Source organism: Trematomus bernacchii, unplaced genomic scaffold, assembly GCF_902827165.1.
Source record: "Trematomus bernacchii unplaced genomic scaffold, fTreBer1.1, whole genome shotgun sequence".
Classification (NCBI taxonomy): domain Eukaryota; kingdom Metazoa; phylum Chordata; class Actinopteri; order Perciformes; family Nototheniidae; genus Trematomus; species Trematomus bernacchii.
This window is the reverse complement of record NW_022987710.1, coordinates 894,981-910,885: the sequence shown is the minus strand read 5'-3', so window position 1 is coordinate 910,885 and position 15,905 is coordinate 894,981.

Here is a 15,905-nt window from a genome sequence, read left to right as displayed (position 1 = left end):
GTAGGCCTACCCCAAAATGGAGATGTAATTTCTCCACCTCCACTCATTACAATCACACGTGCCCCAATGTTATATTTAACTAATATTATATTCCTCCACCCCACAAAAAAATCACGTTTAGAAGCCCTTTTTCTCTAATTCCACAACGTTGGATGAAATAACATTAGGAGAACGGATTAATAGCTGTTCATGGTTCACGTGTGTTGCTAACTTTATCCGGTATCCTAGCCTAATCTGTTATCTGTAAACGTTCCCTAAATCTACTGATTTAGGGATAATCCACTAACATCCTTTAATACACATGTTCATTTGACTCAGATGTGCTGATAATATCTGCAATATAAATCTTTAAACGTCTTCTTACCTTTAAAAGTCCATCACAAACGGTCTATTATGCTGCAACTCTACTGTGTTGCTGGTCGCAAAAGTTCCCCCGGAAGTCAGCGGCAAGCTAACTTCCGGGGAACTATTAACGGCTGCACGATCCGCCATTGCTGTAAAAAAACTGGTCCATTGGAGTGAACGGAGATGTCATAACTCTTCTATTATACGGCTCTGGTCAGGTCGAACCGGATGACTGCGGGGCCCGCATGTTGCCCCTTTCACACTAACGTGGTTCCAGGGCCAATTCGGAGCTTGAGCCTGATAAGCACCGGTTCTTCCTGTTCATGCCGCAGCGGAGACGGCTCTTTTCCCCGAAAACCGGTTCTTACTAAGCTCGAAAAAAATAAAGATTAACCTGAGCTAACAGTTTATGGAGAGTAGCCTACGGCAAATAAAAGTTGTAACAAGCAGTAACGCTGAGCAAAGTGACTAGAACGCAACCACACACTTTATAAAGTCAGGCAACACTAACCAGGCTTCGTGTGATTCTGTTTATTTGTACCTTACTTTCAGGGCCGTCCCTGGCCAACTTGGGGCCCCAAGCGACATTGTGAGATGAGGCCCCCCCCAACCGACAGGAGTGAAACTTTTTTTTTGGAAACAAAGTACTTTGCAAATATAATTCCTGTTTATTATTATTATTATTATTATTATTATTATCAACACAGTTACTTTTTTATACAGTGAGGTAAATGTGCATGTATGTCGTTCAGTATGTGTTTACAGGTGAATAAGTCTGCATTTCCTGCCAAATACTAGCCTCAAAAAGATTAAAATATAATTAATGCAAATAAACTACTTCTACTAATAATAATAATCATAATCAATTCAATAATATAAATACTATATTATTTTATTATAATATAGTCAAGACAAAACATGCTTATTACATGCTCAGAAACTGATATTTCTTAAAGCAGGATCAACAAATAATCTCCATCGCCACTTAAAAACACAGTATCTAATATTAAGAGTTGCGTGAATTTCATTCAAGGCAAGACAACTTTATTTACTTAACACATACAGAGGGTAAATTCAAAGTAGTACATTCACTGACATGAATAGGCGCGTTCACACCAAGTACTTTTCCCACAGTAGTTCATGAGAACTTTAGTTCATGAGAGCTCTTTTAGTTCTGATGAACTAAAGCAGATCGCGTTCACACCAAAATGAGTTCCTGGGGGTGGATTAGGCAAATGAGCCGCTGACGTCACTTCTTCTTCTTCTGCTTTGGGTTTACTGGCAGGCCGCAAACAACTTCACGGCGAGTACAGTAGGTGGCGGTATGCACCTTAAAGTTGCAATTCGCCAAAAAACAGAGAAGAAGAAGAAAAAAAACTTCCGCTTCCGCTGTATGCTTCTGTTTACCTTCCGACCTCAGACACGGTATGGAGTTGACGTTTTGGTGCTCGTGTTATACAGCTTCGTAACTGAGTTATTTAAGCCAATAACTCAGCCACAAATACAAATACAGATCGACCATTCAAATGCAATAGAAATGCTGAGTCGGAGGCGAAGGCGGTTAAGAAGCCTTAACAAAAGGATTGGACGACGAAAAGCACACGCTATGGACATGTTTCGCCGTAGGACAGCTGAGGATGATGACCGTTATCACGCCCAAAGAACAGCAATGGTACGTTCATTAAATCACATTAATACTATCTAATGTAGGATTTATGGAGTTATGTAGGGCTAATTTGTGTCTTTGTATGTGTTCGAGATATGCGAATACTACGGAACGCGTCGTGTCCCGCGCTCTGTCTGGGTGAACAATAGAACATCGGCCTGGTGGGAGAAGGTGGTGCCAACGTACATCAATGTGCAGTGGATCAAAGATTTCCGAATGTCCAAGGGCTCTTTTCAACTCCTCTGTATTCGCCTGGAAGCAACGTTGGGGAGACGCAACCTAAAAAAATCGCCGCGGGGCAAGACACGCGCTGAAGTAAAAAGATAGGATTCTACACTGTATTGAAGTAAACATGTATTATTTTGAATTGTATTTTAGTGAACATATATTGTTTGAACTGTTTTAGGTAATCACAACGGGATTTGATAATCACTTAGAATAGGAATGTTATTCTCTCTTACAACTCACGGACCCAGGGATCCAGTTTCACACACACACATGTCCTTATCACCCCTAAGAACAGATGTTGTTTTTTTAAGGTCATTAAAGACATCGTTAAATAGATGCAGAAAGGTTTAAATGTCTGAAGGAGGATAGTTTATGTGAAGAACTCATGGGAAAGGAATGGAGTTAAGATTCGAATCGGAGATAGGGGTTGACTTTTGACCTTAGGGAACTTTGGAATTTCAAGTTCTGGTGAAGAACTATTGAACCCGACCAGAAGTGAATCCAGCCAGTCAGGACACTTGGGGGAGGTGATCAGCTTACACAGCTCCTCCTCACGGAACTCTGATTCGCTTGGGAGGAAAATGGGAAGGAACGAGTTAACACATCTCCGCCCCAAAATAGGGATATGTATACTGATGTTTTTGAGTGTAAAATGCTTCTGGTTTGTTGAAAGCTGGTGCTAGAAGACGGTAAACCGCATCACAAACCTGGAGTCCATACTTCTCGTTTTCTGAAAGCTGGTCTGTCTACCTGTAAAACCGCATCACAATCCTGAAGCCCGGAGTACTCGAGTACTCTGTATAACTTGTATATGTGTTTGGTTTCCTACCAGAAGTAAACTCAGATAATTTGTTATAACTTTGATTCCGGTGTTTTCAATTCCTTTCTTAATTTAATAGAGATCCAGCCTCATCCAACGAACGGCGCGTAGCAGAGGTGTTCTGCTCCAACAGCGCACAGCCCTTATGAGGCATCTGAACAGCATGGAAATTGTAAATTGACAATAAAGCTGATCTTTTGTACAGTGCATTTGGTTCTCTCTTTTATTTACCACAGTCAACAGACACAATTACAGATTAAATGTCAGTATCAAAACTGTACTCATACTTTATATTTGTATATTAATATGAGTATATTATTATGTTAAATGTGTGTTAAAGACAATGGGATGAGGTTGAAAGCTCTTTAAAAAGCTTTTGTATACCATCTTTACTGTGATAAATACATACATGTTAAGCATACACACCAGAGGCCTGTACTACGAAGCTGGATTTTCGCTTAGCCGGCTAACTTCAGGGAAATCTCGGGCTTTCCGGTCCTACGACGCTGGTTCTCTTTTTAGCAGGCTAGATTTCCATGGTAACTTATGCTGAGCGGCAAACCTGCTCCGGAGCAGGTTAGGTGGCAGGCTAAGAGATCAACTCAGTGAAAGCACCGCCTGCTGACCAATCAGAGCTCCGTGTGCGGAGTTTAAAGCTATCAAGTCATATTACAGGATAGAGGAAATACAGAAAAACTGCCGTTGCAGGAAAGACGGCCGGCCAAAATCAACTGACTGTGTGAACGTGAAAATTAATAGAATATCCCCTCCCATCTTCAGAGCAATCAAACTATTATAATATTAGCGTTAAGAAAGCTTACTTAAATATCTGCCACGACATAAGTAACCGGATCAGAGTAACATTAAGTACAGTCCGCGGCACTGTGAGTGCAGACGTCGATGTGTCCCATTATCATTCATATCATATCACATCATAATGTATCATATAGTTCCATATTTGAGTCAGCTGAGCCGTATCTGGCCGTGCAACACTCACAGTGTCACATACTGTATGCAGAAGTATTATTTTAAGCAACACATTAAGTTGATGAAACACTCGAGTCAAATTCTCCTAATTAAAGTCAGATCCACTCGTGTCTTGGACGGGGCAGTGATTTCATAAACCTGTTAATGTACGCATTCAAACACTTTTTCTTTTACCAGCTGTATTCACCTTGCAGGTGCAGCTATGTGGCTTTTATCCTGGATAAAGTGTTTAAGTCATGGATGTTTAAAGTTTAACTTCTTCATATTTGACTAATATTAAAGTTCACTTTTCATTCAGGAAGTATGACGCTGCGCTGTCAGTACGCTTGTCCGTGTTTGAGATTGGTCGAATGCTCCAAATACCACCCCTTTCATGTGAACGCGCACCTAACTATATAGGACACGGCTGGCTTGAGCGATCCACTTGATAACCAGCGTCGTAGTACAGTTTAGCCAGAGCGCGTATGTTTTGGATTGGGCCAACCGGCTAACTCAAACATATCCAGGTTAGGTTGAACCAGCTTCGTAGTACAGGCCTCTGAAGAACTACGTTACACACACACAGGTTAGTCTGTGTACCGCTGCACTGCTGCTGGTTTAAACAAAGACAGTCATGATGCTAGTGCCGTGCATGTAGGTTCTCTTTTATTTATCAGCAGCAGATCAATAAGTGTCAGTAGTATCAAAACAATATAATAACAGTGGCAATATATATATGTATATATATATATATAATAACAATAGGTAGGCTCAGCAGCAGACACACCTTAGTGCAAAGTTAGGTGTCAGTATTAATAACAGTGGCATATATATATAATCACAATAATACAAAATTAACTGTCCCAGGTGTAGGCAATTTGGGGTGAAGTGTCTTGCCCAGGGACACAACGACATCCTGACTGCAGTGGGGTTTGAACCTGTGCTCCCCTGATCCGAACACCCACGCACCAGACCACTGCACCACACGCCTCCCAACAAGTCATTGTACAGTTTATCAACGACGACAAGTTTTTCTTAATTTTTGTATTGAAGGCCTGTTGGATTTAATCAGCTCGCTTAGCACTGCCAGAAGCCCAGCCTGAAAGGTATTTTGTTGCTCCACCTGGCACCATGAGCAGCTGGTCGTCCGATTCCTGGGCCTTGTGTGAATGCAGCAGCCGTTCGTCGTGCATCTCCTTGGCACGCAGGTCCTCATTCTCCTTGCTGACCATGGCACGGCAGTCCATCGCCATGATGGTGTCAAGGAAGCTGTCATCCCGTGCCTGCTTTCCTAAGGTGAAATATGCAAGATCAGTTTAATCGCAACAACGAGACAACATTGTCCAACATTGGACATGGTGCAGGCAGGGACAGTGTACAAAATGCAGGTGTAAAGTAGAAGATAAGATAGGATCAAATAATATCAAATAAAAAATAAATATCAAAGTGCCCTTATTTATTGTTTTGTGCTTAATGTATGCTTGAACTTTGTTTTATAGGGATTAGTGGACATCAGTTCGATGTGTAACCTTCTTTCAAGGCCAGAGTAGTTACAGTGTAAGTGGATTGACATCTAACATAACATGGCTGAGTACAATTATAACAAATAAATAGAAGATCAATTACATTTCTACTTAAATGTGCAAAAATATTAGAACATCAGTCTTTGTGGCATGCAGGTAATCAACTTTTTAAGCTTTTACCATTAACATGTAGAATGAATGTTGCAAATGACTTGAAATTATAGCAACTACAATGTATTGTTAGAGGTAGCATTATGTCCAGCTAGCATGCTAATTGCTAACGTTATATTATCGTTTTATCCCAGAGGGGAAAACTAGTTTCTAATCCTGAGAGAAACACCTCGCCTGAAACACACGATTAGTGCCATGAGTTAGTGAAGCAAATTACAGAACATTGCACACTTATTCATAAGTCAAAACGTGTTCATAGCGGGCACGGCTGAGAATAGCTAGCTAGCTAGATGTTGTTAGCCAGCTTGGACCTATGATAGCAAGTTCTAGCATGGCTAGCTCGATCTACTGAGCAAATAAAAGTACATCTAAGACCAGTATTGTGCAGATTAAAACAGTGCAGTGCATGTATTTTATTTTACCTTCGTAGTCGTCCCGACATGACTTTGCCAGGTCTGCTAACTTTGCTGAGCCACGGAAACTGCATTCAGTAGAAGCTTCTGAATGTGGCGCTTCGCGTCCTCCGAGTAAATCGCCAGAAGCGCCGACACATCCTCATCACTCCACCGCTCCGATGATTTATTTAGTGTTGCTATAATAACTGCTTTCACAAAAGTAATCTCTTCGGGTGCGTTGGCCGAAGAGCAAATACAATGGCCGCTTACAAAAAAAAATTCAGAGTCAAACGGGCGTGGTTTGCATTCCGCACAGCCAATCAGACGTATGAACTATTTTCTCCCACAACAGTCCCTGCTCTCTAGCAGGGACTGAAAAGCGGGTCAGATGAACTAATTTGAACTACTTTAGTTCTTGGGGCTTTTTGGTGTGAACGCAAATATATCGTAGTTCTGATGAACTATTGTGGGAAAAGTACTCCAAAGTACTCCGGTGTGAACGCGCCTAATGACATGGATATGGCGCCACCTCGCGTCATGTTTACAATGCAGATTATTGACATTAGGTCTGGTAATACAGTCAATCATTATCCTGGTGATTATTTCGCAGATAAACCTAGTAACCCCGCCCCCTTTAAAAAACCGGCGCAGGGGGCAATGGGCCTCGGCTTATGAGCTCGGCTTGTGCGCAGTTCTCAGCGCAGTTCTCACTTCTGCACTAAGTAGGACACTGGTTAATAATATTGTATATTGTAGCGTGTTCAAGTAACCAAGGTTATCAAATAAGTATAAGATGTGCACAGTTATGATAAGTTTGACAGTTATGTAATGCACTGTTGTTGGGGGGAGAGACTGCCCCTTCCATATGAGTGTGTGTGTACGGCGGGCATGAGGCGTGCATGACGGGACGAGTTGTGTTCGTATGTGGAAAAGTCATACTCAGTGCGGTGAACGCTGGCTTTATTACTACTGTATCCGTAGCACCCCACGCAATAGTTGGGACTGTGTACTGACGTCAGTAAAAAAGGTTTGCCCCCCCAAGCGCAAATGTCAAACTCCGCCTATGGTTTACAGCCTAAAAAACATGGAGCATTGTTTCCCCTTTTATTCATTTTTATGCGTTTTCGCGTTTGGCTCATTTTCCATCCGAAAAACACGTTGTCTACCTGTCCTGTACCACTTGTTATGACTTCTCTCTCTCGCGTATTCCGTTAAGACCCACCCCATCTCACTCCTCGTGCTGAAACCTACCAATCAGAGTAGGGGCGGGTCTTCACAGAATACGTTTGGGGAACAAAATCAAGCTTTTTAAAAGGCGAGTGGATTTTGGCAGGCAGTGAGTGCGGACCAACGATTGAACGATAACAAGAACGGCTCTCACCAAGTACGACTCGGTTCCCCTCGTTCGTACCAAAGAGCCGTTCAAAAGAATCGGCTCGTTCGCGACCGACACTAAACTGTCAGTCGGACTCGGAGTTTTTGAAGATGGACATAAGAAAAACATTTCTTAAAAAATATGGCAATTCTCAAGTGGTGGCTCACACAACAACCCCAGAGCCACCACTCGAGCCAGCTAAACAAGGTATGTAAATGTCAGTAAACTTTCAAGTTATGCGAACATGTAAGCAGGGCTGTCCCTCCCTACAGGCCGATCATGCAGACTGCGTGGGGCCTCACCTTGCGGAGGGGGCCTCCCCTCGCGGAGGGTGCCTCATCTTGCGGGACGAGCCGCAACTGAGCCGCAAATGCGGCGCACCTATGCGCTTATGCGGAGCAATTAGTGTGGTATAGCCGCTGCGAGGCTCCATTAGCACCCTAACACCCCCCCCCCCCCCGACACTCGCTAAACAGAGGGCCTCATCATATAACTGCGTGGGGCCTGGGACGGCCCTGCATGTAAGCAAAGCATAAATTACAGCTACGTTGTTGACATTACTTTGAATCGCGCGGGTGAGCTCAACCGTTAGCAAGTAGCTATAGCTAGCCAGAGATATTAAATTAACACTTTGTCATACAATATAAATGTTATGTTTTTTAGCGTTACCTGGTGATTTCAAAGAAAGCTTTCTGGAAAATGTTGACTTACTGTCAGTGTTCGACATGAAGCTAGAAGCTACCTTACATTACACAGTCACAGGGGAGTGATTTGTAAAATATCCATAAAGAAAAAGTAAATCTGTTTCATATGGGGGTTGAAAGATGTATCCATATCTCTTAATTTTGCTCTCAAAGTGCACCAGATTGATGCTTTTAACTTCAATATTTAAAAAAAAATCTTCCCCCTTTAGGAGGTGAGGACCCCACTTATAAAACATGTGGGGTCCCCCACTTATAAAAAATAGCACTTTACCCCTGCTTACACCTATATGCCGTGAGCTGATTATCGAGCCTCCATTGTAACAGTCGCAGGTGTACTGTGTATGTGCGTGTGGGGAGTGTTGCAGTAGAAAATTCCACTGTAGCGCCCAGTACCTTAATGTACCTTAATGAACTGTGGGCTAAGCCCCAAATGTTTCCAGGTCCAGGAAACGCCCCTGGCTCCGCCCCTTCGCTCCAACCCCCCTCCCTCCCCCCACATCTACAGGTGAAAATTACATTAGCGACTCATTCATCGCAAGAAGTGTAGCAAAAGTCAAGGCCGCAGATTCGGCAATTTATACTGCCACAGAGCAGATTTGTGAAGTTGTAATGACTGATTTGAGAGGTTGTAATAACCAAGTTGCAGTTGTAATGGAAAATGTATTCAAAAAATATATATTTTTCTGCAAGTGAACATTTCATCACTGAGTTCATTTTTTTCCTACAAGCTACAAAACTTTTTTTTTTCTTCTGTGACTTCAAATTTGGTTCACAGATGCGTGGATATTTTTATACAAGTGTAAATGTAGGCACACAAGCTCAGATCTTTTTTCTGCAATTGCTCACATCAGGTTTTACAAGCTCTCGCATTTTGCACCATATCTACCTACATACGCTGAGCAAACGCAACCACACACTTATAAAAAAACACACTTTATGCAGTCAGGCAACACTAACCAGGATTCGTGTGATTCTGTTTATTTGTACCTTACTTTGACCATCCGTTCGCTGTTATTGATCATTGTGGAGAGCAGGCAGACGTTTTGTTTTGTATTATAGCAGCTATCGGATGGAATCAATACATGGGCTGCACAGGTTGCCATGTCAGACTTAATATAATCACAAGGAGAATCATAATAAAAAATACGCCGCTAAAATGTAGAAAACGGCTTATGCCACAATAGGATAGCAACAAGTAGTCAATATAGTCAGTTTAGCAATTCATACTGAAACACATTCACTTATGGGGAATTGGGGATATTTATCAGCTGCTTGTGTGTCAGACAGTGAAGACTTTACAGCGGCCGCTGGGGTGAGTTAACGGGAGAATAAACTCCGGTGGACGAGCAGCACTGCAGCGGTCGGTAAATGCAGCTGAAACACATTAATAAACAATGAACCACGGCACTCTGGAGAAAAGTACAAGGGTTGAGAAGTAGTTATTTTATTTAATCTGGCTTCGTATGATTAAAAGCAACACGATCATCGACCCGACGCAGTCCCCCATTGTTGTTGTGAGCGCCGTTGGGGAGAAAATCAGCGACGTAAACAGTGAAGTCATGACGCAGCAGCAGCAGCACCCCCTTCGCTCCAACCCCCCTCCCTCCACCCACATCTACAGGTGAAAATTACTTTAGCGACACATTCATCGCAAGAAGTCTAGCAAAAGTCAAGGCCGCAGATTTGTGAAGTTGTATGTAATAACCAAGTTGCAGTTGTAATGGAAAATATATTTAAAATATATATATTTTTCTGCAAGTGAACTTTTTTTCTGTGACTTCAAATTTGGTTCACAGATACGTAGATATCTTATACAAGTGTAAATGTATGCACACAAGCTCAGATTTATTTTTTGCAAGTGCTCACATGAGGTTTTACAAGCTCTCGCATTTTGCACCATATCTACCTTCATATTACACATAATAAGTCTCAAGTACATACATGTGAGCCTCTCGGTGTCATTGATTATGCACTGAAGTAAAAAGATATGATTCTACACTGTATTGAAGTAAACATGTATTGTTTGAACTGTTTTATGTAATCACAACGGTTTGGGTAATTATATATAGAATAGGAATGTTATTCTTACTTTCCAAACTCACTGATCCAGAGATTCTGTGTGTACACACACCTTGCCTGGGTTTCACCCCTAAAAGCAGATGTCGTCATTAAGTCGTTAAAAGACATCGTTAAATAGGTGGAGAAGAGTTTAAATGTCTGAAGGAGGATAGTTTAGGTGAAAATATCCCCTGGGAAAGGAATGTAGAGTAAGATAAGGTAAAGATAAACATTGACTTTTGACCTGGTGTGGCTTGGGATCTCACTCTCTGTTCGGAACTCTGATTGACCTCGGCCAGAAGCGAATCCAGCCAATCAGGACACTTGGAGGAGGTGAGCAGTTTAAACAGCTCCTCCCCAGGGGTTCTCTAATTCGCTTGGGAGGAAAATGGGAGGGAGGAGTCGACAAATCTCCGCCCCAAAGACAGATATGAATACTGAGGTTTTTGAGTGTAAAAATGCTTTTTTGGTTTGGTGAGTGGCAGGTCCTGATAACTGTATCCGCATCGCATCACAAACCTGAAGTCCAATTTCTTTTTGGTTTGATGAGTGGTTTGATCCTGACGCATTTATCCACATCGCATCACAAACCTGAAAGTCCGGAGTGCTCGAGTACTCTGTATAACTTGTATATGTGTTTGGTTTCCTACTAGAAGTAAACTCAGATAATTTGTTATAACTTTGATTCCAATTCCTTTCTTAATTTAATAGAGATCCAGCCTCATCCAACGAACGGCGCGTAGCAGAAGTGTTCTACTCCAACAGCACACACGGTGTACATAACATGTCATCCTGTCAGAAGTAAAACGGAAAGTAAAGAACAATATAATATGAACTAAACCTGAAAAAAGGAAAGAAAATAAAGAAAATGGACGGAGGAATACCGGCGCAACAGTTAGCTGTGCAGCTAGCGCCGCCAGGCAAGTTCGACTTCTACAATCCTATTGAATGGCCGAGATGGATAAAGCGGTTTTAACGCTACAGGATAGCTTCAGGACTCGACAAACCGTCACCAGAATGTCAAGTGAATGCCTTCATGTATGCAGCGGCTGGTGACACTGAAGATATTCTAAAAGTATTACCCCTCAGTGAGAAACTTCTTCTGTTTCTCCGTGAGGGGCCCTCACGGAGAAACAGAAGAAGTCATATGATGATGTCGTGGAGGCTTTCACGGCACATTGTGTGAGTAAGCAGAACGTTATCTTTGAAAGAGCGTTGTAACCCCCGGTTACTAAGACACTGAGAAATAACACTGAGTAACATGTCAATTTTATTTGAAGGCTTAGCACTACATACACACACAATATAAATTATTTTGAAACTAAAATAGTAACAATATAGATACACAATATGCAATTTAGGACAACATGATTTAGACCAGGGGTGTCAAACTCAAGGCCCGTGGGCGACCTGATTTTATGTGGCCCTCAAGAGCTTGCAAAGAATATTATATAGAATACAATTGGTGTAATTGTTGAATATTTGCTTTCAATTATTTGCCCTAGACTTCTGCTTTCTGACAGAGTTATTTATGAAGTTATTACCAGAACTGATAATAATCCAATGCAGAGCCAACAATATAATATAATACATTATTTAATATATATGATATATGTATATTGATATAGAGAAGCTAAGAGTGTGCAAAGCTGTCAAGGCAAAAGGGGGCTAATTTGAAGAATCTAAAATATAAATCATATTCTGGATTTTTGAACACTTTTTTGTTTACTAGATAATTCCATGTGTTCTTTTATAGTATCAATCTACAATGTAGAAAATTATTTAAATAAATAAAAACCTTCGAATGAGAAGGTGTGTCCAAACTTTTGACTGGTACTGTATATTTATAAAGTTACAACCGGCCCTTTGAGTGTAACCATAATGCTGATGTGGCCCGCGATGAAATTGAGTTTGACACCCCTGATTTAGACAATTCGTCATGAAAACATTTAAATGAGTGTGATTAGTTAAAGGCCCTGTCCATCTAAAGTGGTTGCTAAGCAAGGCTAAGCAAATCAAAGTTTAGACCCGCCCCCGTGTCTGCCCGTCTAGCAGGAAGTGAGATGCGCTGTTTATTCCTTTGGATGATGACTCACGGTGTTTCTCAATGTCGAGGAAGGCTGCTCCAGAGCCACTATTTCAAGGATACTACGTCATCAAGTCCCGCCGTTGCGCACGGACCAATTTCCAATTTATTTGCGGAAATCGCGCTCCATTTAAGGCGGGGCCTCGCATATGACGCACACCTGCACAGCTGTTAGCCTGTTCCACAATTCTTCGTTGTCCGAGGCTAGGAAGGATTCTTGCCTCGCTTCTGAAGCAACTGACTCGGAGGTACATGTGCTACCAAGCAAGCCTCCTCGACATTGAGAAACACCCTCAAGCCCCCAGGAAGTGCGCCGGACTGTGATGAAAATATTCGTTGTGTCCAAACGGCGGTACTACAATTTCCGTATCAGTCCGTGACGTCACTGAGCCCAGAAAGACTTTTCCCCATTGACTAACATTGGGAAAGAGACGTCTGTAAATCAGCGGATACTTTTTTTAAACTAAATAAACTACCCAGTATGAACTATGTTATAGCCCTTATTAGAATCATTCGGTCCTTAAAGTTGTAAAATGCACTAAAAGCCGAATCTAGATTTATTTTCTGTCTCCATTCATTCTACTGAGCCGAGAGTGGGAGCTCGGGGGGCGGGGCTTAAGGGGCGCATGCTCTGTGAGCGCACATACAGGGTGTTTCTCAATCGCAAGTACGCTTGCTTGGTAGCACATGTCTGCCGAGCATCTTGCTTCAGAAGCGAGGCAAGAATACTTCCTGCCATTCGGAAAACAAAGAGTGGAACAGGCTAGCAAGTGTGCAGGTGTATGTCATATGAGAGGCCTCGCCTTACATCTTCCGCCACAGATTTGGGGAAATTGGTCCGTGCGCAAAGCATTGTGGGGATTTTAAGACCGCGGAGTCTACTCATGTGCAGCCTCGACATTTCTCCAAACGGAGTACGCCGGGCTCGGTAGATTTCCAAGTATACTGGAGATTGGAACAGTACTTCGGCGGCACTCGATGACGTAGTATGCTTGAAATAGTGGCTCTAAAGCAGCTTTACTCGCGATTGAGAAACACCCACAGGCTCTTCTGCTCTGACAGCTAGGCATGATGGGTAATCATGCTAAAAGAAGTTTTTTCATGTGTCGCTCCACCCCTGCTCCACATTATAAACATCTCCATTGTCTCTGGCTCCGTCCCATCCCAATAATTATGATGATGAATGCATTTTTTTTACCACTAAAATACAGCAACACATCTTTGATTCATGTCGTTTAAAACTGGAATATTACAGTTATTATTAACTTTGTCTGTACAAAGTAGCCTGTCCAGAAAATATGCCCAAATCAACAAAAACTGCGAGCCGGCAGGCAAGACGCTCCGCTTCTGAAATGCTTCTGAAACGCGCCTGGTAGGGTATGACGCCGGAGGAGGCCGGACCAAAACCACGGCACAGCCGTAATGCGGCGCAGACGGACCCGGTGGAATCTAGGGGTAAGGTAGCAAGCCACCTGGGTTCATTCAGTGGTAACATAAGGGCAAACATAAAAAACCTTGGTGTAACTTTCGATCAGTCTATGCTACTAGACAAATACATAAAACTTCTGACCCGTACGTGTTTTTTCCATCTCAGGAACATTGCCAAGCTCAGGGGGGTTCTATCCAACGCAGAAATGGAGATGGCTATCCATGCCTTTATTTCATCCCGGCTTGATTATTGTAATGCTCTGTTCTCCTGCCTCAACAAAACATCAATAAACCGGTTACAACAGGTCCAAAATGCTGCAGCCAGATTACTCACTCGGTCCAAAAAAACATGCCACATCACTCCGATTCTTTCTGCCCTGCACTGGCTCCCTGTCCATCTTAGAACCCAATTCAAGGTATTGGTCTTCACATATAGAGCTGTCCATGGCCAAGCCCCAGCCTACATCAATGACCTTATCCACCCTCACAGTGTAACAGATGTAAATATGCAGTGGGGTTTATTTAATTTAATTTTGTATAATCACACAAATTCTGTGTTTTATATTATTGTATTCTGTGTTCTTCATTTTATTGAATGTTAAATACCTGGCAAGGACGGAGATCAGTGGGCGGAACCTCTGAAGTGTGGTCGCTGTGCTCAGGAGTTCATTGTTGTGAGGACTTTCCCCCCTATATATTGTGTCCCTCCCGTTTCCTCAGCCTTTTTGTAAACGTTGCACGTGAGAGGAGTCACTGAGGGAAACTGATGTAAAACTGATCGTTTTTATCGTCAGTCATTAAACAGAGATCGTCTCAACTTTACGCTGGCTCGGGTCTCGTCCATTATCAACACAACGCAGAGACCGCTTAACCACACCGGTTACAACAGCACAACCCGGGCCCTGAGGTCCTCTGAGCAAGGCCTCCTAAGGGTGCCCCGAACCAGGCTAAAAACTAAGGGGGACCGTGCCTTTGAGGTGGTGACCCCAAGGCTTTGGAACAAACTCCCCCAGATAATAAAAACCTCTGCCTCAATAGAGATTTTTAAGGGGCAGTTAAAGACCCACCTTTTCCGACAGGCCTTTGGGTCGTCGGAGGTGAGTTAGTGGCTGTCTTTTATTGGTGTTTTATCGTATGTTTTATCCTATGTATTACCTGCTGCTGTTGTATGCCTTTTATTTTACATTTTATAGTTGTACTTTGAATTGTGTCCTGTGTACTGTACTGTAAAGCACTTTGTACATCCGTGTTGTACGGATGGACAAAGTGCTATATAAATAAAGTTTTACTTACTTCGCTCTCTCAAAAGTTGGGCCATTTTGTCCTCATGCGCCAATGAGCAGCTCTCATAGGAAAGAACGAAACCCCGCCTCCCACGCTGTATCCAGTTCTTATTATACATCCATGGCTCAAACTGACGTGGATTTTTCAAATTTGAACGACAGGCGCGGACAGTTCTCATGGGCAGGTTTCTTCGATGACGTTTATGTTAACCAATTGGAGTGTTGTGGACTTGTTCCAATCCTGCTTGTCTTGTCTGCCGTGTTTTGGCTGGATTCTATTTCAAGTGCCGGAGCTCGGCTGTCGGCCAGAATCCGAATCTAAACCCAGCCCACTCTGATATCAGACTTTTTATAGGGTATTATTGTAAATTGGGAAATCTTTTATTTAAATGCCATTTAAAAAAAATAAAAACCATACATTATACGGCATGTAAGACTATAAGGCTTATTACTGTATATTTACCAATGGAAAAAAACCACAGCAACATAACACATAAATAAAACAAGGATAACTGACTTATTGTTGAGTAAATAACAGTGTGTGTGTTTTAAACCTTGGTCCTCCCTGCAGAGATTTCTCCACTTCCTCTGATTTTTATTTTTGTTAATGACATTATCAACTGTAGAGATTGACAATATAGTGAGTTAGGAATTTCATGAAAACATATTTATTTACTTTTGTTTCAACATTGGATATTTTGTGTTTGTGGTGGATTCAATCGAATATCGAGAAAAATATTCATGTAAAAATACGTACGTTTTTTTATTTGACACCTTTTTTACAGTTTTATGTTTACCTTAAAATGACAAAGAAATATCTTCAGGTTTCTTACACCTTTTCCAAAGTCAAATTCAAG